Here is a 26,416-nt window from a genome sequence, read left to right on the forward strand (position 1 = left end):
TTCTTTGTTTGAGTACCTTATAGATTCTGGATACTAATCCTTTGTTTGATGCATAGTTTGCAAATACTTTCTCCCACTCTGTGGGTTGTCTGGTTACTCTGTTGATTATTTCTTTTGCTGTGCAGAAACTTTTTGTTTAATTAGGTCCCATTTATTTATTCTTGTTTTGTTGCATTTGCTTTTGGGATCTTAGTCATGAACTCTTTGCCTAAGCCAATGTCTAGAAGAGTTTTTCTAATATTATCCTCTAGAATTTTTATGGTTTCAGGTCTTAGATTTAAATCTTTGTTCCATCTTGAGTTGATTTTTGTATAAGGTGAGAGATGAAGATTCAGTTTCATTCTTCTACAGGTGGCATGCCAGTTTTCCCAGCTCCATTTGTTGAATAGGGTGTCCTTTCCTCAGTTGATATTTCTGTATGCTTTGTCAAAGATCAGTTGGCTGTGAACATTTGGTCTTATTTTTGGATTCTCTATTCTGTTCCATTGGTGTACATGCCTATTTTTATGCCAGTAACATGCTGTTTTGGTAACTGTAGCCTCATAGTATAATTTGAAGTTGGACAATGTGATGCCTCCAGATTTGTTCTTTTTGCTTAGTATTGCTTTGCCTGTGTGGGCTCTCTTTTGGTGCCACATGAATTTTAGAATTGTTTTTTCTAGTTTTGTGAAGAGTGATGATAGCATTTTGGTGGGAATTACAGTGAATCTGTAGATTGCTTTGGGAAGTATGGTCGTTTTCACGATATTGATTCTACCCATCCATGAGTATGGGATGTGTTTCCATTTGTTTATGTCATCTATGAGTTCCTTCAGCAATGTTTTGTAGTTTTCCTTGTACAGATCTTTCACCTCCTTGGTTAAGTATATTCCGGAGTATTTTATTTTATTTTGCAGCTGTTTTAAAAGGTATTGAGTTCTTGATTTGATTCTCAGCTTGGTTGCTAGTGTATAGCAGTGCTACTGCTTTGTGTACATTGACTTTGTATCCTGAGACTTTACAGAATTCATTTATCAGATCTAAGAGTCTTTAGGAGTTTCTAGTTACATGATCATGTTGTTGGTGAACAGCAACGGTTTGATATCCTGTATTTCAATTTGGATGCCCTTTATTTCTTTCTCTTGTCTGATTTATCTGTCCAGGCCTTCCAAGAGTATGTTGAATAGAAGTGGTGAAAGTGGCATCTTTGTCTTGTTCCAGTTTTCAGGGGGAGTGCCTTCAACTTTTCTCCATTCAGTATTATGTTGGGTGTGAGCCTATCATATATGGCTCTTTTACGTTGAGTTATGCCCCTTCTGTGCCAATTTTGTTGAGAGTTTTTGTCATAAAGTAATACTGGGTAAAATGCATTTTCTGCCTCTATGGAGATAATAATATGATTTTTGTTTTTAATTCTGTTTATGTGATGTATCACATTTACTGACTTGTATGTGTTAAACCATTCCTGCATCTCTGGTATGAAACCCCCATGATCATGATGTATTATCTTTTGATATGTGATTGGATTTGGTTAGCTACTTTTTTTTGGGGGGGGGGGATTTTTGAATCTATGTTCATCAGAAATATTGGTCTTTGGTTTTTTTTGTTGTTGTTAACTCCTTTCCTGGTTTTGGTATTTGGGTGATACTGGCTTCACAGAGTGATTGAACGAGGATTACCTCTACTTTTGGAATAGTTTCTGTAGTATTGGTGCTAATTCTTCTTTGAATGTCTCATAGAATTCAACTGTGAATCCATCTAGTACTGGACCTTTTTTTGTTGGCAATTAAAAAAAATTACTGATTCATTGTTACTGCTTGTTATTGGTCTGTTCCAGGTTTCTGTTTCTGATTAAATCTAGGAGGGTTGTATATTTCCACAAATTTGTATGTTGATCTTGTATTTGCCCATACTTTACTAAATATCTTTTTAGTTCTAGTATTTCAGCTGTAAATAATATTTCCCTTTCTCATATTGGTACCTCTTAATTACTTTTCTTATCAAATTTCATTGTCTACAACTTATATGAAGATGACACAGCGGGTATCCTTGTCTCCTTCCTGACTTTAATGAGAATGCTTCCAGTGTTTTTTCATGAAAGCATGGTATTTTATGTAGGCTTCTAGTAATTCTTTGTGAGAAGTTTCTCTTTTTAAAATTAGAAATAAGTATTTAATCTTCATTGAATGTAGGCCATCACTGAGTCAAAAATTTAGTCATTCCAGCAAGCTATTAGAGCCATTTCTGGTTCTATCTAAAACGTCCCTGTAATGATGTTGCTAGATGTTTCTCAGACATCTTTGTAAGCTTGCTTCCTGTTAGGTTCTGCCAATAGAGGTCACTAGAGAAAGACTGGGAGGCAGAAGGAGAGGAGACCATGCTTCCCGTTTTTTTGGTTGTTGTTGTTTTTGTTAGTGTTGCTTACAGGACCAGCAATGTTTCTTCACCTGCTGTGGTGCTTCCCCCAGCAGTTGCTGTTGGTTCTAACCTTCAGCTTCTTTCAGCACTACTGGAATCAGCCTCAGTGATTCCCCCTGCACCTTCTCAGAGATTACCAACAGCAGCCAGATGACTCTACCTTCCACAAAGGTTGTGGTTGCAATTCTGGGCTTCTATGTTCTGGCTACTTCATTTTTTTTGTTTTGTTCCTCCAGCCCTAGAGGTGGTATCTGCTTCCTGAAGTTATTATTTCTAGATGACTTTTTGCTTTTTCAGCTTTTGCATTTTGCTTTTTCAGCCCTCTAGTGCCTGTATAACCAATTTCCCTGTAATAAATAAGTTTTTTCCATTGAAATACATAGCTTTTTTTGTTTGTTTGTTTTTCTGACTGGACTCTGACATAATGAGGGCCTGCTCATTTGTATGCCAGCTCAGAACCATTTAATATTGAAAATAGTATATTCATTCTTTCTACTTCTCTAAAAATTCTGAGATTAATTTGTAGATGTCTCTGACCTTGAATGAAGTGCTTAGTTCCTTGTCAATGAAAAAATAAGATTCTGGTAATCTATAACATAAGTAGGATGATGATTAATTAAAGTTATCATTTATGGTTTCTTGTGAAGAAGTACCTATTGAAGTAGTTGCCTTTAGGGATCAAGTGGCTATTGCATTTTACCATTGTGGTAGTACAGATGACAATAAGGACTGTGGGTGGGATGACATCTTATGACTGTACTGGAAACCTTACAGACAGAAAATGACAAAGGCTTTGAATTTTAAGCTCAAGTCAAATTCAGACAGGGAACTTTTATGGCAACTTTGAAAAAAGTTTCTGATTTCTTATATCTATAAGATCAACATTATTAAAAATATAACTAGGTGTGTTGCAAAATTAAAATGGAAATTAAATTCAGAGACTCATCATATCATTTATGTAACAATCAGGGCACTGGGAGCAAGTGGGATTCTAAGACATCGGTTGGACTTGGATGAAGCTAAATGCCCAAGTCTATGAATAAGCAGAAGCAGCCCCTCTTATAACAGAGAAGATTGACCTTTCCTTCTTGAAAACTCTGTAATCACTTCATCTGAAGCAGTTGCCTTAAAAGAGATACTTATTATCCTCAAGACCCATCCCCATTGCTGATTACCTTTTAGTCTAGACTTAAACTTGAGCTAGATCTCAGCATGCTCAAACAGAACAAATGCAGATTCAACCCTGGGGAGAAATTGCCTATACTTAAAAAAAAAAAAAAGAAAGAAAAAGCAAGATTTTGATAATTCCTATAGTGGAAACCAAGAAAATAGGTGTGAGAATAGATTCCAAGGGTAGGCTAAAAGGAACAGAATATAATTTTGTCTCAGGATTAATATATTGATATGAGGGCATTTACCAAATAGTCTAGATTTAATGCCTAAGGCAACAGTATTGGGAGGTGTATGGATTAATGCTGTTATCAAAGGGCTCACAGGAATGAAAGTAGCGTTCTCTCATTTCTGCTATTCTGCTGTGTGAGGACCTGGCCTTCCTCCCCTCCAGGGGACACAGCACTCAGGTGCCATTTTGGAAGCAGAGAAACTGGGCCTTCACCTGCCAGTGCCTTGATCAGCCTTCAGAATTGTGAGATAATTAATTTCTGCTTCTTATAAATCATCTAGGCTTAGTTATTCTGTTATATTAGGTTGGTGCAATTACTTTTGCACCCACAATTTTTTTTTTTTTGCATTATCAGAACAAATGTCAATACAGTGAAAAAGGCAAATAACAGCTTAGTATTACTTTGAAAATAGTTTTTATCTCACAGCCCTCACACATTTAGAAGTACTGGTCTATAGGCCTACCATATGAGACAGTGACACAATTCTAAAATTTAAGTCTTTTAATGTAATACTCTTGGGCTTTCCCCAGTCTACTTTTTATGTTCTTGCTGTGCTAAGTCTGATTTTTTTTTTTCTATAGGTTTTTCGGTGAAACCTGTCTACTTACTTCCTTACGCTCTTCTGCCTGTGTTGAGTGCTCACCCTTGGCACTAACTGTCTTTTTGACAGTTTGCTCAATTAATCAAATATTTATACTTAGACATATGTTAAAAAATATATATGAAGAATTAGATTTGTCCTGCCTGTTTCATATCTTCTAGAAATTCAACATTTATTTGGGGTCATAGCATTCTTCCTGATTTTTTTAGTATTACTATATTTTTTTCTTTTTATGTCTTTATTATTTCAATGGCATTTTTGGAAGAAGTAGAAACACTTTGATTGCATTTGTCATTTTCTTAAATCCAAAAGTATTTCTTGTATTTGGAAATAATGGGAATTTGGACTTTCCACTAGTTAGGATGGATCTTTCTTCCAACTAGTTGACTTGAATAGTGAGGTTTTAGGTACTTTATGACTTGGAAGTGCACACTTCACCTCACTGTCAACTTTGGCTGTGCTGCTTCTCTTCAGAGTTCACATCAAGGACAGGGAGGTTATACAAGCCAGAGATGTCATGGTGTATCAGTCTTTCTAGTTGGCTCAATCCCAGAGCAATGCACTGTTTTTATTCTAAACAATCCCTCACTGAATTTGACAACAGGGATTGAGACTAGCTCTTATGGTCCTGTTTAAAAAAGATCTATCTTTTTCAGTGTGTTTTCATGACTTATTTCATGTTTTCTGATATGAAATTAAGATAAAAATATCTTTCTTTTCACCAAGTTTGAAATCAAACAAATAGATGAAAATCTTTGTGGGACAGCTATTGGAAGGACAGTTGTAGCATTGAGAGGAGGCCACGTGTCATTAACTGACTAATGCAGAATTCAAGATAAGGTCATCATTCACGATGAGCTTATTATTATTCCTTTTGGTTGCAGTTATTAGGAACATATCAAGGTCTTCAAGGCCAGGAAAAATTAGACCTATATTTTATTTGCATTGGATACTTTTGACTTTAGTAGTGATAAAATTCACAAAGATTCTTTCGAACAGTTGAAATTTTCTACGAGAAGTCTAAAATCCAGATGTTAGAGAGATTTTTCTTTTAGGAAGATTTTCAGAAAAGGTATATTAATTCAGTTCCTATTGATGGTGTCAGATCCACTTCTGGTGCTTTGATATGTTCTGCAGACATTTTAAAAAGCTCTTATCTAGTACGAGAAAATAAATTATATTGAAGCAAAAGGTTTTTTTGAGCTGATAATGCTGCTCAGCTAAGAAAAAAAATTAGTGAGTTGAATATTTGTTGATTGAATCTGGGTAAAATGGCTTTGAAGAATCTGACATTTCTAAATGGCTCTTAGTAGTTACAAATACAATAAGAAGATGAGTTTTACTCACTTATAACCAACATGGTTGATAACAAGATATTTTTGTTTGGCATCTGTAGCAGTAACCATAGCACCATTTTTTAAAGTTCTTCTCTAAGAGGACTGTAGATTATTGTTCAGAAAATATCCATTTCTTCCCCTCAAACTCCTATAATAGGGTTGTATTCTTCCTTTTCCTATTGATGCTGGACTTGGTTGTATGACTTCCTTTGGCCAATGGAATGTGGGCAGAAGTGATATCATACAAGATCTGAGCCCACGCATTAAGAGGAATTATGTGCTTCCCCTCATTGCTCCATTAGCTTTTGTCCTCTTCCATGAGAAGAAAATGCCCCTGCTGTGGCTCTTTCAGCCTGACTATCCACAACTTCTCCACAAAGCTACAGCCTGAAGCAGGCTGTCATTCTATCTGAAAACTTGTGAACATGAGAATAAATATTGCTGCATGGCAGTTTTAGAATGGTTTGTTAGGCAGCACAGTCTGATTTGTATAGGGACACAGAGCATTTCCTAGACATCCATTTGTTGCTTTTAGGATATTAAGGTAGTAGGTACTATAATTACTAGATTGCTTAAAGAGGCAGATTTTTCAAAATTTTGCCAATGACCTCTTTGACACATTGATTGCTAAAGAGTGTGTTGTTTAATTTCCACATAGTTGTGAATTTTCAGATTTCCGTATGTCATTTATTTCTAGTTTCATTCTATTATGGTTGGGGAAGATTCTTTATATGATTTTGTAGAGGCTAAAGCAACTCCATTTTGGATTTCAATCTGGTCTGTTGATTTCTGATTAATTCCAGTTCTGGGAATGCCTCTGAGATTCCTAGTTTATCTACTGTGAAGAGCACATACTTATCATAAACCCTGCTCTTAGGTTAAAGCAACCTTGATGACACATTTTTTTTTTGGTAGATATATGAAGCACATATACCTTTTCCCTATGGTATATAAGCCCTGAGTCTGGGGGTTCATGGTGCAAGGGTCTACTGTTTTGTGGCTGCCTGAGTCAGGGCTTCTGTTTGTAAATCCCTTTTTAATGTTTCTTTCTGGCTGGGAGCAGTGGCTTATGCCTGTAATTCCAGCACTTTGGAAGGCCAAGGCTGAAGGATTGCTTGAGGCTAGGAGTTTGAGACCATCCTGGGCAACATAGCAAGACCCTGTCTCTACCAAAAAATAAAAAAAATTAGCTGGGTGTGGTAGTACATGCCTGTAGTCCCAGATACTCAGGAGTCTGAGGCGGGAGGGTTACTTGAACCTAGGAGTTTGAGGCTGAAGTGAGCTGTGTTCATGCCACAGCACTCTAGACTGGACAACAGGGTGAGAGGTGAGACCTTGTGTTTATATATATATATATATATATATATAAAACACTGTTTCTTTCTGAGAAATTGGATTTGTTAGCCTCTTTCTTTGGCCTCTTGGCCTTTAGGGGTAGATTTGCATAGACCTGTTTAGAGTGGAACAGAATTTAATCTTTCAAAATTTATTGAAACTTGTTTTGTGGCCTAGCACATAGTCTACTAGAGAATGTTCATGTGTACTTGAGAAAATGTGTACTCTGTTGTAGTTGGGTAGAGTGTTCTGTATGTGTCTGTTAGGTCTAGTTGGTTTATAGTATTATTCAAGTCCTTTATTTATTTCCCTGTCTATCTCTTAATAATTGTTCTATCCTTTATTGAAAGTGGGAGTGTTGAAGTCTCCAACTGTTGTTGTAGAACTGTTATTTCTGCCTTCAATTCTATCAGTTTTGCTTTACATATTTTGGGGCTCTGTTGTTAGGTATATATGCGCTTACAATTGCTATAGCATCTTGATGTACTGATCCTTTTACCAATATATAATATCTTTCTTTGTCTTTCTGTTCAGGGGTGTTTTCTAATATAAAGTAGTATCTTGTGGATATTCAACCCATCTAATTGCCCACTAACATCTACTTTAAGCATATCTTTTATGCCATAAATTCCTTAACATTTGCCGCACAAAAATGTATGAATGAGATTGGTATTTAAAGGATGGAAAGAAGGCTAGTGTGGCTATCAGTGGTATCAAGGGGATCAGAGAAGTGGGCAAGGGTCAGCTCATGTAAGGCTTCATAAAATAAGAATGTGGATTTTATTGCCAATGGTATAAATATTTAATGGAGGATTTTAAGCATGAGATTTACATTTTAAGAAGATCACTCTGTGGACTGTTTGAAGAATGGCTAATAGACAGGTAGGGAGAGAGGCGAGGCGTTTTCTATAGTGCAGGCAAGAGATGTTGATGGCTTAGACCAGAGGGACAATAGTGAAGATTAGAGAAGTGTAGGATTTTAAGATATATTTTGTATATAGAGTGGCTAGAACTTACTGATGAGTTTCTGTAGGTAATAAGGGAGATGACTCAGGGATGACTCTTGGTTATTTTTGTTTGTTTGTTTTGTTTAGTTTTTTTGTTTTACTTGTGTAGTATTTTCTCATACAAGGAGAGTGTAACTGCCCAGTGGGTTCACTTTGTACGCTGCCTAGACAGAGCCCATTTATCAGGACGGGAATTTCAATAGAGAAAGAGTAAAACTGACTGTGCAGGCGACTGGAGTTTTATTATTACTCAAATCAGTCTCCCCAAGGATCAGAGGATCGAAGTTTTTAAGGACAGAGTTTCTAAGGATCAGAGTTTTTAAGGACAACTTGGTGGGTTGGGGGAAACCAGTGAGCCAGGAGTACTGATTGTTCAGGTCAGAGATGAAATCATAGGGAGTCAAAGCTGTCTTCCTGCACTGAGTCAGTTCCTGGGTGGGGGCTACAAGATCAGATGATCCAGTTTATTGATCTGGGTGGTGCCAGCTGATCTATCGAGTGCAGGGTCTGCAAAATATCCCAAGCACTGATCTTAGGAGCAATTTAGGGAGGGTCTGAATCTTGTAGTCTCCAGCTGCATGACTCCTAAACCATAATTTCTTTCTTTCTTTCTTTCTTTTTTATACTTTAAGTTCTGGGGTATATGTGCAGAACGTGCAGGTTTGTTACATAGGTATACATGTGCCATGGTGGCTAAACCATAATTTCTGATCTTGTGGCGAATGTGTTAGTCCTTCATGGGCAGTCTAGTCCCCAGTCAAGAAGGAGGTTTGTTTTGGGAAAGGGCTGTTATCATCTTTGTTTTAAACTATAAACTAAGTTCTTCCCAAAGTTAGTTCAGCCTACGCCCAGAAATGAGCAAGGACAGCTTAAAGGTTAGTAGCAAGATGGAGTCAGGTTAGATCTCTTTCACTGTCTCAGTCATAATTTTGCAAAGACAGTTCAAAGAGGAGGAGTAACAGGTCTTTTTGTTTGATGTTTGTTTGGCTAGTTCCTTGATGGAGGAAAATAAATCAAAATTTTTTATTTTTATTTTTATTTAAGCCTGAGATACCTATTTTAGTTTAGACAACCTTTCAAGAAGGAAGGATTAGTTAGTTGGATCAAATGTTGTGAGACTTCAAGTAGGATGAAGACCAAGAAGTAACCACTGCCTTGGCAATATTTGAAAAGAGCAGTCTCTGATGTAAACAGACAACCACAGAATGAGAGAAAATTTTTGCAAACTATGCATCTGACAAAGGTCTAATATGCAGCATCTATAAAGAACTTAAATTTGCAAGAAAAAATAAACAACTTCATTAAGAAGTGAGCAAAGGACATGAACAGACACTTTTCAAAAGAAGGCATACATGTGTCCAACAAGCATATAGAAAAATGGTCAACATCACTGATCATTAGAGAAATGCAAATCCAACCACAGTGAGACATCATCTCACACTAGTCAGAATAGTTATTATTAAAAAGTCAAAAAATAACAGATGCTGGTGAGGTTGCAGAGAAAAGGGAAAGCTTATATGCTGTTGGTGGGAATGTAAATTAGTTCAACCATTGTGTAAGACAGTGTGGCAATTCCTCAAAGACCTAAGAATAGAAATATCATTTGACCCAGCAATACCATTACTGGTATATGCCCAAAGGAATGTAAGTTGCTCTATCATAAAAATACATGTATGTGTATGTTCATTGCAGCAACTATTCACAATAGCAAAGACATGGAATCAACCTAAATGCCCATCAGTGAGACTGGATAAAGAAAATATGGTACATACATATATACCACGGAATACTATGTAGCCATAAAAAAGAATGAATGAGATCATGTCCTTTGCAGGAATATGGATGAAGCTGGAGGCCATTATCCTTAGCAAACTAACACAGAAACAGAAAACCAAACATTGCATGTTCTCACTTATAAGTGGGAGCTAAATGATGAGAACTCATGGATACACAGAGGGGAAAAACAGACTTTAGGGCTACTTGAGGGTAGAGGTTGGGAAGAGGGAGAGGATCAGAAAGAATAACTATTACATACTAGGCTTAATACCTGGATGATGAAATAACGTGTACAACAAACCTCTATGATACAAGTTTACATAACAAGCCTGCACACGTACCCCTGAACTTAAAATAAAAGTTACATTTTTAAAAAAGGAACAGTTTCTGGTAAGTGATGGGGGCAGAAACTTGATTGGAGTGGGCTGAGAAGAGATTGTGAGATGATGGGATGGAGATGGTGTTTGTATTTAACTCTACCAAGAAGTTTTCCTGTAGTGGGTTTGAGTAGTTCACAATAGTTGGAGGAGATTGTGAGGTTTAAAGAAGTTCTCCTTTTTAAAATCAGGTAGAATATAATTAGTAACCCTGGCTTCCATTAAATGCCACAAGGGCTCCATGGTCACTGTGACATCAAAGTCTAAAACCATTCGTTTCCAGATTTTCCTTGGAGAGGGAAATGGTGTTCCCCTCCACTTCCTTAACTATGACATGTTTGTGTAACAATACAAATAATCTAGGGGAGAGAGAGAGAGAAAGAGAGAGAGAGAGAGAGAGAGAGAGAGAGAGAGAGAGAGAGAGAGAATGAATGTGGAGAGAAATGGGACAATTGCAGGAGAAAAGACTGAGAATGCCAGAGGGGATGGACTTTAGATGGGACAGGGATATTTAAGCAAGCAAAGAAAATATGTACTGAATGAGAAGGTTAGGATTTTGTTGGTGAGATGATGTGGGAGATCTGTTAATTACTTATTTTAAAAAATGAAGCAGGAAGGTAGATTATCTGTTAGGTTTACAGGCAGGTATTGGGGCAATAAATTTGAAGAGGGAGAAGAAGATGAGACCTACTTGTTTTGAATGTGAATGCTGGGAAAGTGTTCTTGGATTGAAAGAAGTTTCAGCATCCATTTAAGATTTGATTGTGGTCTGTTTCTACCATTCAACCTAGCTCCATGAGTGCAAAAACCATGTCTCTTGTTGTACAAAATTATACCTATACTGCCTGACATGGTACCTAGTGCCTTGTAGGTACTTGATAAATATTGATTTTATAATTTTAATAGTGCTTGGCTTCCTGTTGAAATTGCTATCCTAGAAGATACCTATTCACCAACTTTATCGGTATTCCATAGACTATTAATGCTGGTCAGTTGTGCCTGAATTCCAAAGGGAAGAGGGGATAATGAGGCATGTCTGGCCTTCTCTACCCATCATGACCTGAACTAGTTTTTCAGGATAACTTTGTAATGCCCTTAGTTGGGCATTACACCAAGGAAGCAGACAGGGGGGTTGCTGGCAGGGCGGGGCAGGGGACATTCAGTTGGGTGGGGAGCTTAGAATTTTATTTTTGATTTATGAAACCCACATATTCTCTGAAGAATTCCAGCCGTATTATATCTAATATGTATGTATTGTAGAAAAAATAAGAAAAAACAGAGCATCTTAATACTAAAAGTATCTTTCTCGGACACTGACTGGTAGAGTACATTAAGTGCAATCATTCAATTCCTTTTTCTTAGCCAATGAATTCTGTTTCCTCTTTCCATTGACTCAGGGCTTAGCCATATGGCTTGCTTTGGCCAATGAAATGTTAGCAGTATGACATATGCTATGTCTGAGCAGAAGCTGTAAACATGATTGCCTGATTTGGCTTGGCCATTTATGTTTCTGTTCTCTGCCAGAAGCTGAGCATGACTCAGACTCTTCTGCCTCGGTCCTGGCATAAGAAGAAAGGTGGAGAGGACTTTGTCTAGCCCACAGCCTGATCCTCTGTGTGGTAAGAAATACACATCTGTGCTTCTAAGCCACTGAAATTGTGCAGTTGTTTTTTGTTATTGAAGCAAGGGTAAATACATGTTCCTTCCTCTAAGAATTAACTGTCAAGCTCAACACTTTCCATCAACAACAGGGATGTCATGCAAGGTGCCAGACCCTCCTCTTGTACCCATTAATCAGGGTATTCTTTCCTCTTGAACTCAAATATGACCTCAGAAACTTTTTGAATATAGGGCCTAAGAGAGGTACTGCCAGTCAAGTGGATGTGGCTGGTGAGATGAAACCTGTCTGGTCTGATTCCACTACACTATTCTTTCTTCTCGGTTAATTGGTAACTTTTGCTTAGATGGGTCCTCCAAAGTAGGAATGTCTTTGGACATGCCAATCAGAATAGTTTCTGGCTCAGAAAACTCATTTATTATTTATAATATTTTATAATATTTTTAATGCTTACCATATTATTAGTGTCTTGGAATCAATAATACTATAATACTAATAGTGCTCAAATTCATGAAGATGTGACTTGTTCAAGGTCACACACTAGAACTTGAATCTAGTCTGTTTGTCTCTTATGACCATCATCTCTCCATTATACTCATAGGTCCCAGGTGTGGCTAAAGGATTCCACTGGCTAGAGCCCTTGGATTTCTTCTTTCTCTGGGCCCCAAACTTCCTTATATCCTAGACTCCAGAGTCACTGAGGCATATGAATCCTTTAGATCCCTCTTCCGCAAAGAGCTAATATCCAAGTGTCTTTACTGGTGAAGAGAACTGCAAAGGAATTGTGTTAGGAGTTATTAGCGGGGTCAGAGAGGCGCATGAGTGGCTCAGGAGGCTTCTCCCTCTGGCAAAAGCATATCCTGAACTTCATCCAAAGCAGCACCAGAGACTTTACTGAGAAAACGGATGAGGAAAGCCAGGTATCCTTAGCATGTTACTGAATGTCATCATGTCCGTTAAAAAGATACAGTGTGGGCTCTGTCAAAACATGGGTTTGGTGGACAAGGTAACTAAGATCCTCACTACTGGGTAATGGAAAAAAAATGCAGACATTCACTGGGGTTGTGGTCCATAGTTTTACCTGCAAGGTGGCTCATCCATGGGACAGTCAGTCATTATAATCAGAGTTAATCACACACAAAAAGAATTTTCTGCTGAGATATAGCAACTTCATGGGGTATCAGGCCAGATTTTCTTCTGAGCATTTATAGCTCTGTGATGAGGTTGATATTGCCCCATTTTATGTTTATTTTTCAGCTGAGGTCATTTTTTTTCAAAGTGGTTATGATTTCAGCCTTGTCATTCCTGCAAATAGGCAGCTTCCAAACTGTCCATTCTTGGCAATGTATAATGCCTTGTCTCCTGTCTTGCTGTCAGGGGCAGCTCATTTAAGCTGCCAAGAGGGCCAGCTATATTGCTTAGCCAGCCAAAGCCTAAGCTTCTTTATGACATTTCAAAGTGAATCGATGATAGAAATTTCAATTTGTTTCAGAAGAGAGTTGTCAACAGGCCTAGAGCTCAGAAAATGAGTGACCAGGTCTTTAAAAGGCATTGATTTGAGTGTACATAGATGAAAGACACCCTGAATGCTGTTTCAGCATGTGTTTAGTCTCTGAAATTCATCCTTATTTATATGTAGTTATTGCTTCTGAAGAATGCTTAGGTGGCCTAATACTGTGGATTTGAATTCATTCAGCTCTACTTTGATAAATGTGGTGACCATAGCTTGTTTTTGTCTATCCCTTTAGGGGACTACCATACCTCTACTCTCAGTACCTGTGGTTCAGATGGAGCCAATTTCAGACCTTTGTTCCAGGGATAGGCCTACCCAGTGAGACACGTTAATTTGTCTTAGGGATGGACATGTTAGCTTTATCAGTCAGTATCTTGGAAACAGATGACACTTTCAAACTGAGTTATTAAATAACCCTTCCATGGAGGTGTAGGTGACATGTAGCAAAACCATAAAGGATAGTGCAGTTTCTGGGGCTGCACATAGTAGGGCATAGTATTGCTTTTAGGTTGCAGAGGAAAGCTGGGAAGCCATTACTGGAACTCAAAGAGAAAAGATGTGTGGAGAGAGCTGCAGGCGGGACCTGTGACTATTGGCTGAGAGACCCAGCCAACTCATGTGGACCCTTGCAAAAGGAGCTGGAGGAAATGAACATCCTGACTTCATTCTTCTCGCTTCCTCCAGCCTCCCACTGGTCTTAATATTGACAATATCCAAGGGAAGGCATGGAGGAAAGCAGCCATTGATACAGCCAATCTCCCACTTACTGAGCTGGAAGAAGCGTAGAGAGTGGCCAACCTCCCAGCTACCGAGCTGCAAGAAGAGGAGAAAGTAGATTTGGAGGTCAGGCTGAGGATATTTGGCACGTGAGCCAATTTAGTCCAATTGAGAGTCAGTTCTGGGACTTTTAATGGGACAATCAGGCAATATGTTCTTCTTTCTGCTTAAATTTCTGTAGGAAATAGGCTTGGAGCTACTGGTGGCCATCTCATCACCACTTTGGAAAGAGGGCAAAGAGGTGGGGTCAAATTCCTGATGATAATTATTTAAGCACTTGAACCCAGGTATGCTTGAGGACTACCCCTAGAATTTTCAGTGAGGGGCCAATAAGTTCTACCTCTGCATTAGCTAGTCAGGTTTCTTTCACTTGCATCTGAAAGAAGCCTGACAAACAAACAGTCTACATAGTTCCACACGTTGCAAAACTCAGTTCATGGAGCCATTGAGATGATCTCTTGCCACATGCAGCAGTGGCTCTAACATACTCATTTCACTAAATCTGGGTTTCTTGGTGCCAGCCCCTGTGCTTTCATAACGCTCTCTAGCTATAGTCTCAGTTCCACCCTGTTTCTTTGTAGTCTTAGCTAAGATAGCCAGGATGTCACTGGCCCAGAGGCATCACCTGGAATTTTATGAATTCAGTGTTTGGGAGACAGTATTTTAAAACATGTAGGGAAAATAATCCAGGTCCCTTTAGTCGGAAAAAAAAGGCTGGAATTAATATAGACTGAGGTTTGATGCTTTGAGATATTGAAATGTGTGCAAAGTTGGTAGATGTTGGGCCAGATCAAATAATTCCATGAGAAAACTATTTTAACATAAGAATAATCTCAGTCCATGGACCCAGGTTGAGTAATAACTTTTCTGAAAAAAACTTGGCATCAAAGGACATTTGGTAAGTCCTTGGTTAGCATATTTGCTAGGTGGCAGGTCTTTTATTTACAGAGGGCCCTCTTCTTGGAGTGTGTGTGTATGTGTGTCTGTGTCTGTGCTTGTATGCATGTGTGTATATAAAGCAAAGTCATCTTTAATTTATGCTTTTCACCAGCAAGAAATAAAAGGGGAATTGTTCGTAGGCTGAGGGCCAGAAATGTCCCGTTTTCTTCAGGGTAGTCCTGCAGATGGACCTTCCCCCTAGGCGCATATGTCTTGCCTTCACTCCCTTCACACAGAGCAAAGAGCAAAAATCCCAGTCTGCACTCATGGAGCTGGGAGTGGGGAAGGACTGAAGCATAGCGTCGCAGAGCAGAAAGAGCATACTCTTGAACCAGAGTAGGTCTCCAGCCTCTTCTATTCATGGTCTCTGAGGCCTTCGCTTAATCTCCCCAGGTTCCTGTTTCCTCTGTTGTAAAATAGGGTTACTAATATATTCCTTAGGGCACTATCATAAGGATTAGATGAGATCGAGTGAACAAAGCTTCTAAAATCCTGCTGGGCAAACATCATCATAAGCGGCCAAAACAATAACAATGATGACAAATCTGGGCAGGTCAGATCGGCAGCGCATCCAAGATTCACTTTGAAGCCTGCAGGACAATGCCTGGCGTGCTCAATAGCTAATGTTAGTTCCCATCTCCTTCTTCCTGCTTTCCCTGGGAGTGTTTAGTCCCTCAAATAGAATCCTCTGCTGACTGCATCTCAGGGATGCATGAGGTGATGGGGACAATGAGAGCTTTGGAAAGCCATAGTTTGCTTTTTTGGCTCAATAACCCCATCTCTGAGAATTGGTCTAAGAAATAATCTGAAAGGAAAAAAAAAAAGTCATTTGTGCTAAGAGTTTACTACAAAATCATTTGTAATAGCAAAAATCCCTACCAATATTCAATAATGATGTCAGTTCAATTATGATAATTCAACTAAATGGGTTCTTTTACAGTCACTGAAATGATAATTTCAAAGGCTATACAGCAACATGGAAACTGTTTATGATTTATTATTAAGTCAAAAGATAACAGGGCTGGGCATGATGGCTCACTCCTGTAATCCTAGCACTTTGGAAGGCCAGGATGAGAGGATTGCCTGAGGCCAGGAATTTGAGATTAGCCTGGGCAACATAGTGAGACCCCATTTCTATAAAAAGATTAAAAAATTAGCCGAGTGTGGTGGTGCACAGCTGTAGTATTAGCTATTCAGCAGTCTAGGTGGGAGGATCACTTGACAGGAGTTTAAGGCTGCAGTGAGCAGTGAGCTTTGATAGTGCAACTGCACTCCAGCTTAAGTGACACAGTGAGAAGCTATTTCTAAAAAAAAAAAAGATACCTACAGAATTGTGTCTGTACTATGTCATACTGTGATACAGATCTGTGTCCATCTGAGGAGCACTATTGGGAGTTTCTTGTGTGCTTCATTTTTGTCGCCTTTACACACTGGGTTTGTATATTCAGATAGGGAAATTCTCTAGCCTTTTACAACTTAAGTTTATTTTTTGACCAGATTTGAATACTTATTATGCATAAACCTCACAAGGCTAGGAGAGAGAGCATGTAAAAAAATAAAAACAGTTTGATTCTTTCAAGTAGCAAATATCATGATGAATTTTGACAATGTATTTCAACTCCTGTTGATGGAATTTGCACAATAAATATTAATAATAATTTAAATTAGAATTGTAAAGTGATCCTTCTGTCTCTGTTTTACTTACTTAGGAAAAATGAATTATTGGAAGTAAGGTATTTAGAGTAAGGCCTGACATACAGTGAATAATCATTAAATGAGAGCTTGTGTATCAGGGCACTTATTACACTGAGGTACCATTTTTACATTAATTCATGTGTATATGGCTCACAGCAGTGCAGTGGGGTGGGGACCATTAGGATTCCAACCTCAGAGATGAGGAAACACTGTAGAGAAGTCCCATCACATGTCTAAGTTCACATCACTAGCAACAAGCAGAGCTGGAATTACCCTGTGGACCAGGTACCAGAGTCTTGGTCCTCACCATTTCACCATGGGGCGTTCTCATTAAGCAAAGCTGCTATTGTTAGGGCTTCTGGAAAAGAAAACCAAGCGAGTCCCTAAGCTTTTAGGGGAAGATGGTTTTTGAGTGCCTTGGCTCCCAGGGAAGGGGGTGATGAGGCCTGGAGAGGAGGAGGAGGGGAGCAGGTCCTTGTTTCTGCTCCTGAGAGGAGGGAATGGAGACATCGGGAATGGGGAACTTTGGGATGACTCGTTTGTTCACTGCTGGAAGGGCTGGAGGTAGAACATCCTTGACAGACATGTTGCTAAAGCCACACTTGAAGTCAGGAGGACAAAAAAGAGGATGTGAGCCATATGGGACCAGAGGGCTGCCTCTGCTCCTCAGCTGCTCCGAGTTCTGAGGTTTTAAAACTGAATGCTTGTCTGAGATATCTGTAGCAGCATCCTCTTCCCACATACAACTGAGGGAGTCCTCAAGTGCTTTGACTTGTGCTGTCCCTCCAGGCTTTTCCTCATAAATAATCACTACATCCAGGGACAGAAAGATTCCCAGGTAGCTGTGAGACTCCCCACAGGCTCTGTGCCCCATCAGGGCTCCATCTGAGGCAGTGTTGCCCCCCTCCCTTTAGAAGCCTGAGAGCCTCCTCCACTCTGACCTCAATGAGATAGTGAGAGGAGTGAGTTGGTATAACTAGGGCAAGGCCAGCATGAAATCAGAAACAGAGTCCAGGACGGAGCTGTCCCAAGTGAGTGAGGGGCTCTGAGGATCAGGACCCAAGTTGAGGCCAATGCCCAGGGGCATGGCCAGGGAAGCCCAGCTGCTGGAATCAAAAGACAAGGCAAGGCTGAAGGTGAGAAGCCAGGCAGGGACCCCAAGAACAGGTGCCTTACCCTCTGCTTCTTCTGGGAGTGATCTCAGGGGAGAGGGGGGTGTGGAGGGCCTCGGGCTGAATCACGGAGTACTCACCTGAGACCAAGGGTGACGCTAGCATGGCAGAAGCAAGTTGAGTCAGAAACATGTGACAGCTGTGGTCTAAAAAAGGAAGCCTAAAGGGCCACCAAAATGAAGGGGCCAAAGGAGCTATGGCAGCTGGGATATGGAGCCAGGAATTTGAGAACCAGGGAGGTGAGTGCAAAAATAGTAGGTCCAGGATAAACAGGATTGGTCTAGAACATGTGCTGCCTGTGGCTCACTCTGGTGGGCCAGCTGGGCATGATAGGATTGTGGATCTGCTAAATTTAAAGGGCCAGAACAGACACCATTGTGTATCTGTTTCAGCCTGGGAACCTCTTATGTTAGCTCAGGCTGGGTCCAAGAGGGTCTAGGCATGATTTTCCCAGAACCTGGAGCTGGGAAAGCAGACCGAGTCTACATGGGAGGGGAAGGCAGTGTTGGAGACAAGGACAAGTCGTGCTGGGCGCTTGGGTGGAGGGACAAGCCTGGGTGCTGGGGCCTGGGCACCATGGGGCTTACATGCTCAGGCCTGCAGGAGCAAATAGCACTGGGGGAAAGAGCGGCAGATGAGTCACAATCCCAGATGTGCGCAGATGCTCTGGGCAGGTTTGGGCTGCTTGTCAGCGAATTTGACCACAGCCTGGATGGGCTGTCAGGCTCAGGCCATTGGCCCTAGTCCCAGCACAGAGAAAGTCTAAGAACTCACTCCTCTGTGAGTGTTCACCCTTTGAAATGTTTCATAGCCCTATACGGAACCACATCTGGGTGAGTGTAAATGTATTTTCTGAGCCAGGCTTTACAAGTTGATTTTATGACGCATCTAGGCAGAAGGTGAAACGCCCCAGTCATTAACTCACTTCCCCTTGTGGGTGAATTCCGCAATACGTTTTTCATCTGAGCTGTGGAATGAGTTTCTCTAGCACACTCAGACCTGTCTGTCAGTGGACATTTGGCTGTTCAGATAAATCCTTGGCTCTTCAGAGGCTGTCCCTGGTTCACCTCTCAGGCCACGTGGTTTCCCTTGTGGGCAACTTTGCTGGCTCTTCTTGGAACAGGCCAAAACACAGGGATGAAGTTCTGTGGATAAGGCTGCCTGTGTCAGAGAGGCCTCGAACACATATTTGGATTCTTAACCCCCAGCTTACCAGACAGCTTGCTGTGTCCTCGTGTGTGTGTGTATGTATGTGTGTGTGTGTGTGTGTGTGTGTGTGTGTGTGTGTATGTGTGTTCTTTAAAATTCTAGGTTAATGACCACATGTTTTAGGCTACTTCTGTCCCCCTAAAATAGGGCTCTGAGCACGTCTCCAAAGGAGGGCCCCTGAAGCACAAGCAGTGGGCTAGCTGCCAGGGCTGGCAGAATGAGACACAGTACTTGAAATAAATGCAGGGTGTTTGCTTACAGATTCTTCACCACATCATGGCTGAGTCAGATGACTTCTCACCCCAGATTCTGTTTTAACCCGCTTTCCTACTCAGAGCTGGGGGTGGGAAGATTGTGTACAGTTAAAAATATATCCCCAAATTATATACTTCTGTCTTTTGAGTTTTAGTATACAATAGGGATCCTTTCATTCTTCGATGCAGTTGGGAATTATGTTTGACTTTTTCAGTTTCATTCTGTTTTAATTCATACCTGGTTGTGGAAAGAGAAGTGGGTTGCGAGTCAAGAGACTTAGGATCAGGTCTCTGCTAGTCAGTAACTGTGGGATTTGGGGCAAGTCAGTCCACCTCTCTGAGCTGCAGTGTTCTTACTCACAACACGGGCTGTCAGTTTCCCGAGGAGGCTATGAGCTTGCCTTGGTAAGGAATGGCTTTCCCCGTTCAGTGACTCTGGTGTCTGAGCCCCTGCTCTTCACAAGGGGTTGCTTGTCATGCCCTTGCTTGTCATGACAGCAAGTTAGATCACTCTTGGAAGTGTTTTGAAAACTAAAATGCTACATTCTTGTGAGGGATAATTATTACTATGTGCCATGCCAAAAACAAAACAGAACAGAACAAAACAAACAAACAAACAAACAAAACTTTTTCTTTTTCCCAGCCTTCTTCACACTCAACTTAGCCTCATCTGTGGATAGAACATCTTCAGTATTCCAGGCCAATCCCTCCTCTCTGGCTTTCTGAGGCTGAACTCACCCCAACTCAACTCACAGCACCTCTGCATCTGCTTCAGCTACTTCTTCTTCCTTTTTTTTTTTTCAGGGTCATCCATACATTTTTTTTATTACTTATATATTCATTTCATAGTGGTAATATATAAGAATATAAAACTTAGCATTAAAACTTAAAAAAATGTTTTATTTCAAAATACTATTTAAAATTGTATTTTTAAAATTGACACATAATTGTACATATTTTATGGGATACATAGTGATATTTTGATACATAAGATATATAGTGATCAGATCAGGGTAACTGGCATAGATGTCCACCACAAACATTTATCATTTCTTTGTGTTGGGAACATTCAATATCCTTCTAGCTATTTGAGTCTCTCTCTCATTGTGAACTATTGTCCTCCTACATGCTACAGAGCACTGCAACATATTCTTCCTATTTAGCTGTCATTTTGTATCTTTAACAAACATCCCCCTGCCTGCCCCTACTACCCTTCCTAATCTCAAGTATCCTCTGTTCTACTTTTTACTTCTAATACCAAGTTTTTTTTTTCAGCTTCCACATATGAGTGAGAATTGTGGTATTTAACTTTCCCTTCCTGGCTTATTTCACTTAATATAGTGCCCACTTCCATCCATGTTGCCATGAATGACAGGAATTCATTCTTTTTATGGCTGAGTAGTGTTCCACTGTGTATATGTGCCACACTGAAAAATCCATTCATCTGTTATTGGACACCTAGATTGATATCATATCTTGGCTAATGTGAGTAGTGATGCTAGCAACATGGGGGTGCAGATGTCTCTTCGATATACTGATTTCCTTTCCTTTGGATAAATGCCAAGTAGTGGGACCACTGGTTCATATGTAACCATTTTTAAGTATACACTTCAGTGGCATTAAGTACATTCACGCTGTTGTGCAATCAATACCACTATCCATCTCTAGAACATTTTCATCTTGCCGAACTGAAACTACCCATTAAACAATAACTCCCCATTTCCTCCTTCCTCCAGCCCTTGGCAACCACCATTCTGTTTTCTGTCTCTAGGAATTTAACCACTTTAGGTACATCATGTAAGTGGAACCATACAATATTTGTCCCTTTATGTCTCGCTGATTTCACTTAGCACAGTGTCTCCAAGGATTATTCATGCCTGCTTCTTTTCAGACAGAGAAAGTCTTCAGAAACTTTTAAACAGTAGATAGAAAAAAACAATATTTTATCTCAGAAACCACTATAAAGTGAGAGGCTGAGTGGATACATACACTTCCTTGTTCAGGTGCTGCTTATAGCTGTAAAGTAACTTTCTTAAATAAAAAATAAAATGTATTGTGTATCTGTATCTGGAGAATCAGACGAGACCAGGCATGTTCAAGGCGGTGTGGCCATAGAGATGTCAGCTGGGCAGGAGCTGAGTGAGACTCCATCTGATATGTGGATTTGGCAACATCCTTCCTCCCATGCATTTAGTTGTATCTGATGACTTACATGGGACCAAGGAAGTCCTGAGCAAGAATGCTTAAGAAGCTGATAGTGGCTGGGTGTGATGCCTCATGCTTGTAATGGCAGCACTTTGGGAGGTGGAGATGGGTGGATCACAAGGTCAGGAGTTTGAGACCAGCCTGGCCAACATGGTGAAACCTCGTCTCTACTAAAAATACAAATATTAGCCGGGTGGGGTGGTGCACACTTGTAATCCCAGCTACTCAGGAGGCTGAGGCAGGAGAATTGCTTGAACCCGAGAGGCAGAGGTTGCAGTGATCTGAGATCCTGCCACTGCACTCCAGCCTGGGCAACAGAGCAAGACTTTGTCTCAGAAAGAAAAAAAAAAAAAAGAAGCTGATAGTTTGGGGTGTCTGACAGAACCAGGTTTCAGGAAGGTGATTTGGCTTCTTGAGGGAAAAGTCACTGAAAGGGAGAAAGTAGACTGGTAATGTGAATGCAAGCCTAATTGTAGCTATTGGCTGGTAAGGGGCAGCAACCTTTGGGTTAGGTATATTTGTTATTATGCTGTTTATTCTCACAATAATCAATTCATCAATCTTATTTAATTTATAATGTTTTTTCCAAGCAGAGCTATTAATTGCCAATATGTAGGAACAACAGGCTTCTTACTTTTGGCTAGATGATGACACTTATGAGGGACTTGGAGAATGGATGAAACCATCATTATTACATTCTGTCTTTTGGACTTAGTCACATTTTCAGAAAATAAAAAGACATTGAGAAAAGAGGAAGCAAGAGAGCCTTGAAATGGATGGAACATGACTTATCTGTGTGGAAGTTTGTCTAATCAATGTCTACGCTGGAGTGGCTGCACTCTCAGTGGTTTCTGCTTCTTCCAGAGCTTCTTTTATTGTTGCCCCAGACTTTTGGGAACCAAAGACGAGTTTGGTTGGAAGTGACAAGTTTCTTGAACCACACCTGTGCTAGTTTTCTTCAGAAAGGTGCTTGCCATGTGTCTGGGTTTTAACTAATCTTGACTCCAGGAAAAATCTCAGAGTAGTTCCATTTGGTCTTATCCAAGTATAGGCAGTGGAGGGAGGATGCTAGGTTGGTCCCCATCCTTCTTTTGGTAGGACTATGGTGTCCCAAGCCATCATAATTTGGGCTTTTCTCTGAGCGTACATCTCTTTGGCTAAGAAAATTTTGAAGCATGGATGGGCATTGGTCCTGCTGGACCATGGATGGCTACCCAGAGGCAGCTGTTGGTGGGATGTCCTCACTCAGGGACAATGAGTGCAGCAAAGGACTCATCAGTCCAAATAGTAAGTGTTCGTTGAATTCTGGGCACTGGATGATCCCTGGTGCTGCCTACTGACCACGCTCACCTGGGCCCAGGTGGGGCAATCTCTTGTAGCTGACTCTCATCATCACATGCCACTCTATTCTTGGAGGCTCTGCTGACTTCCCTTCTCATGCCCCTCCTCTGTCACTCATGGCAACTCCAGTACTCACCTTTGAGATTACTTTTGATCGTCATCTGTTCTCATTTCAAGCTATTTTAAATTTTTATTTTATTATTATTTAATATTTTTATTTGAGACAGGGTCTTGCTCTGTCACCTAGGCTGAAGTGCAGTGGTACAATCATAATTCACTATAACCTTGAGCCTGGGCTCAAGTGGTCCTCCTGCCTCAGGCTCCTGAATAGCTGAGACTATAGGTACATGCCACCAAGCTTGGCTTCAAGCTATTTAAAAAACTGTTTATTGTAGAAATTTTCAAGAATACAGAAAAATCAAAAGAACGGAGCCATAGCACTCATATTCACTTAATCTTGATTAAACAATTGTTAACATTTTGTCCTGTTTACTTTAATAAGATATATGTGAACCACTTCAAAGTAAATTGTTGACTTTTCATTCTTAAACACTTCAGTATGCATCTCTTAGGAATACAACATTCTTTTACATAATAATACTATTATCACGTGAACCTAAGGAAATTAATAGTAATTGGCTAATATCATCTAATTTAAATTGTGTATTCATATTTCCCCAATTGTCTCCAACATGAATTTTTAAATTGGTACTTTAGAACCAGAATTTAATCAGAGTTCATACATTGCATTTAGTAGTCTGATTTTTAGTCTCTTTCATTCTAAAACAGTCCCATTTATGTTTTTAAACATTATATCGGCCAGGCACGGTGGCTCATGCCTGTAATCCCAGCACTTTGGGAGGCCGAGGTGGGTGGATCACCAGGTCAAGAGATGGAGACCATCCTGGCCAACATGGTGAAACCCTCTCTCTACTAAAAATACAAAAAATTAGCCAGGCATGGTGGCACATGCCTGTAATCCCAGCTACTTGGGAGGCTGAGACAGGAGAATCGCTTGAACCCAGGAGGTGGAGGTTGCAGTGAGCTGAGAATTCACCATTGCACTCCAGCCTGGGCAACAAGAGCGAAACTCTGTCTCAAAAAAAAAAAAAAAAAAAAAAAAAAAAATTATATCATCAGGAGCCAGGCCAATTGTAATGTAGAATGTCTCACTTGATTTGTCTGACCATTTCTTTATGTTGTTATTTAACTTTAAAAAACACATATGCAGCCCTTGTATTTTCTGTAAACTGAAAATTAATTTTAAAAGCTTGATTAGATTTGTTTAATAATTTTAGTAGACGATGCTCATTGTTTTAAATGAACGAATATCATGTCCTAGTCACTTCAAGGTTTGCCTTTGAATTTCAATATGTTCTCTTTCTCCCCGTTTTTCTCAAATAGCTTATTTGGAAAATTGCATTTTTTTGCACCACTATTACTACTGAACTATTTCACAAACCCATTTTGAAAGTCAAAAACCAAGCACTGAGCATTTCTCTTTGTAATCCAGCCACACCAACCCTAATCTTCTCTGAGGTGGTGTACGGCTATCACCGGGGAGAAAAATGGAGTGCCAGGAAATGCACAAAGGAAAAGCAGCCTGACAAATGTTTTCAGCCTTAGGCTCCACACCACTAAAGAACATTGCCACCTGCTGTAGGGGATGAAGCTTCTGAAGCACATGAGACTTAAGAGGAAGCAGAGGTCACACCCTCAAATGTCTTGCTCCACAGAACTGGAATGACATACTCTGAAGAATCCCAGACGGCATTCCAGATGCACCTTGTGGAAACATGGGACTTTGGTCCTTTTCCAATGCCAGGTCACAGAAGAAAGCTCATTTTGCAGATACTCACAGTTACTAGCAGGGCCATCATCCTTAACATTTTTCTGTTGACTCAGATCTCAGTGATTTGTAGAAGGATAAATCATCTAACTATGAACTTCCTCTTGATTCTGAATAGAATCTTATTTTAGCCTTTATCCTGTTATGCCTTCCCCAGTAGTCTAGTGAATTCAGTAGGGAATAAACCATTTGTTTCCATTTCATGGGGAAAAAAACCCCAATCTTGGACTTTTTCTTTTTTCAACCAATGTTTATCGAACCCTTATTGTGAACCAGGAGCTGTATTAGGCTCTGAGAATACATAGTTAGCCTCAGCCCACGTGATGCTTATAGTAGGGAAGAAGATACATAAACAGATACTTTTATTATAAAATGGTAGAAAGTATTACTAGGTGTCAAAAGGTAAAAGTTGAAGGGTATAACTCAGCCTTCCTCGAAGGGCTGAGACTTGAGCTAAGACTTGAAGGATGGGCAAAAGCCAGATGCCAAGTGGGGAGAAGAGCTCTGTTGGTCTGTTCACTGTGGTATCCCTACCACCCCGGCACATGATCTAGTATGTGGCAGACATTTAATACAGTAAATTTGCAAAAGAAATCTCAGCAGAGGAAATGTTACAAGCACAAACAAGGCACGGGAAACTAGAAATAGTTTGGATTTACCAGGAGATTAATCCTTATAGGATCATAGATTCCTGTGAAAAACTAACAGAAGCTATGGACCTTCTTCCTAGCAAAATTAACATACATTCAACATTTAGCAGATAATTTTAGGGGATACAGATATGCCTGAATCTTGTGCACCCTGAGAAATCTTTGTTGTAGGGAATTGGGAGTACAGAGGTTTTTTAAAAAAATATTTATTTTATTGTATTATAAAGTAGGGGAATGACATAACTTGGTTACTTTGGATGCATTGTGAAGGATGGTCTTAAGGGCGATAATACTAGAGGTGGCAGTTCACTTAAGAGGTTGCCGAAATAATTCTGGGTGAGTTAGCCAGAACTAGCAGTGAAGACACGGGCATGGATAAGAATAGTGGGGTGAAGAATAAGCAGTAAAACTGGCACTTGCTGGTGTTTGGTTGGATTTGAGAGTAAGGAATGGGAAGGAGCTAAGGTTGACTTTCAGGTTTTCTGAAAGACAGGGCAGTTGGTGGTGGTAGTGATTGCGATAGGAAATGCAAGAAAACAGGTTTGGGTAGGAATGGGCTGTTGGACAGGATAAATGAGGAGTTTGGGTTTGGCCATGTTGAGATCACTTGAGGCAACCAGGTAATGACAGATAGGAGCGAAGTGGAAGGATAATGGGGAGATGCTGTAAACTTAAAGCAAAGGATTATGGAAGAGTGGAGTGAAGTTCCATCATATCTTTTCGCTTAATTGGGCAGAGACAAGGACTGATGGCCACTGAGTCTAGGAATATGGGGAGTGGGATCATAAGGCACCTCCTGAAACAAGGGTTGGTGGAGGGCCAGTGTCTTCAGGAGCTGTGTTAATTTCCCAGGGCTGCCACAACCAAGTACCACAAACTGGGTGACTTAAAACAACTGGAATTTCTGTCTTACAGTCAGAAATCAGGGTGAGGCAGGAGAATAAGGTCTGAAGGCAGGGGA

The 26,416-nt window shown here is 40.1% G+C and overlaps 1 long non-coding RNA gene across 3 annotated transcripts in view; it reads left to right on the forward strand.

The window, feature by feature from the left end:
- The window catches only part of LOC104652192 (uncharacterized), a 389,537-nt gene that overhangs the window by 14,399 nt on the left and 348,722 nt on the right, over positions 1-26,416 (forward strand). For all 3 annotated transcript variants that reach the window (XR_012518094.1, XR_012518095.1, XR_012518096.1), the window contains exon 2: positions 11,758-11,852. This is a non-coding gene — a long non-coding RNA (uncharacterized LOC104652192). The remainder of the gene's footprint in view (positions 1-11,757; positions 11,853-26,416) is intronic.

Source organism: Saimiri boliviensis, chromosome 6 (assembly GCF_048565385.1).
Source record: "Saimiri boliviensis isolate mSaiBol1 chromosome 6, mSaiBol1.pri, whole genome shotgun sequence".
NCBI classification, from domain to species: Eukaryota; Metazoa; Chordata; class Mammalia; order Primates; family Cebidae; genus Saimiri; species Saimiri boliviensis.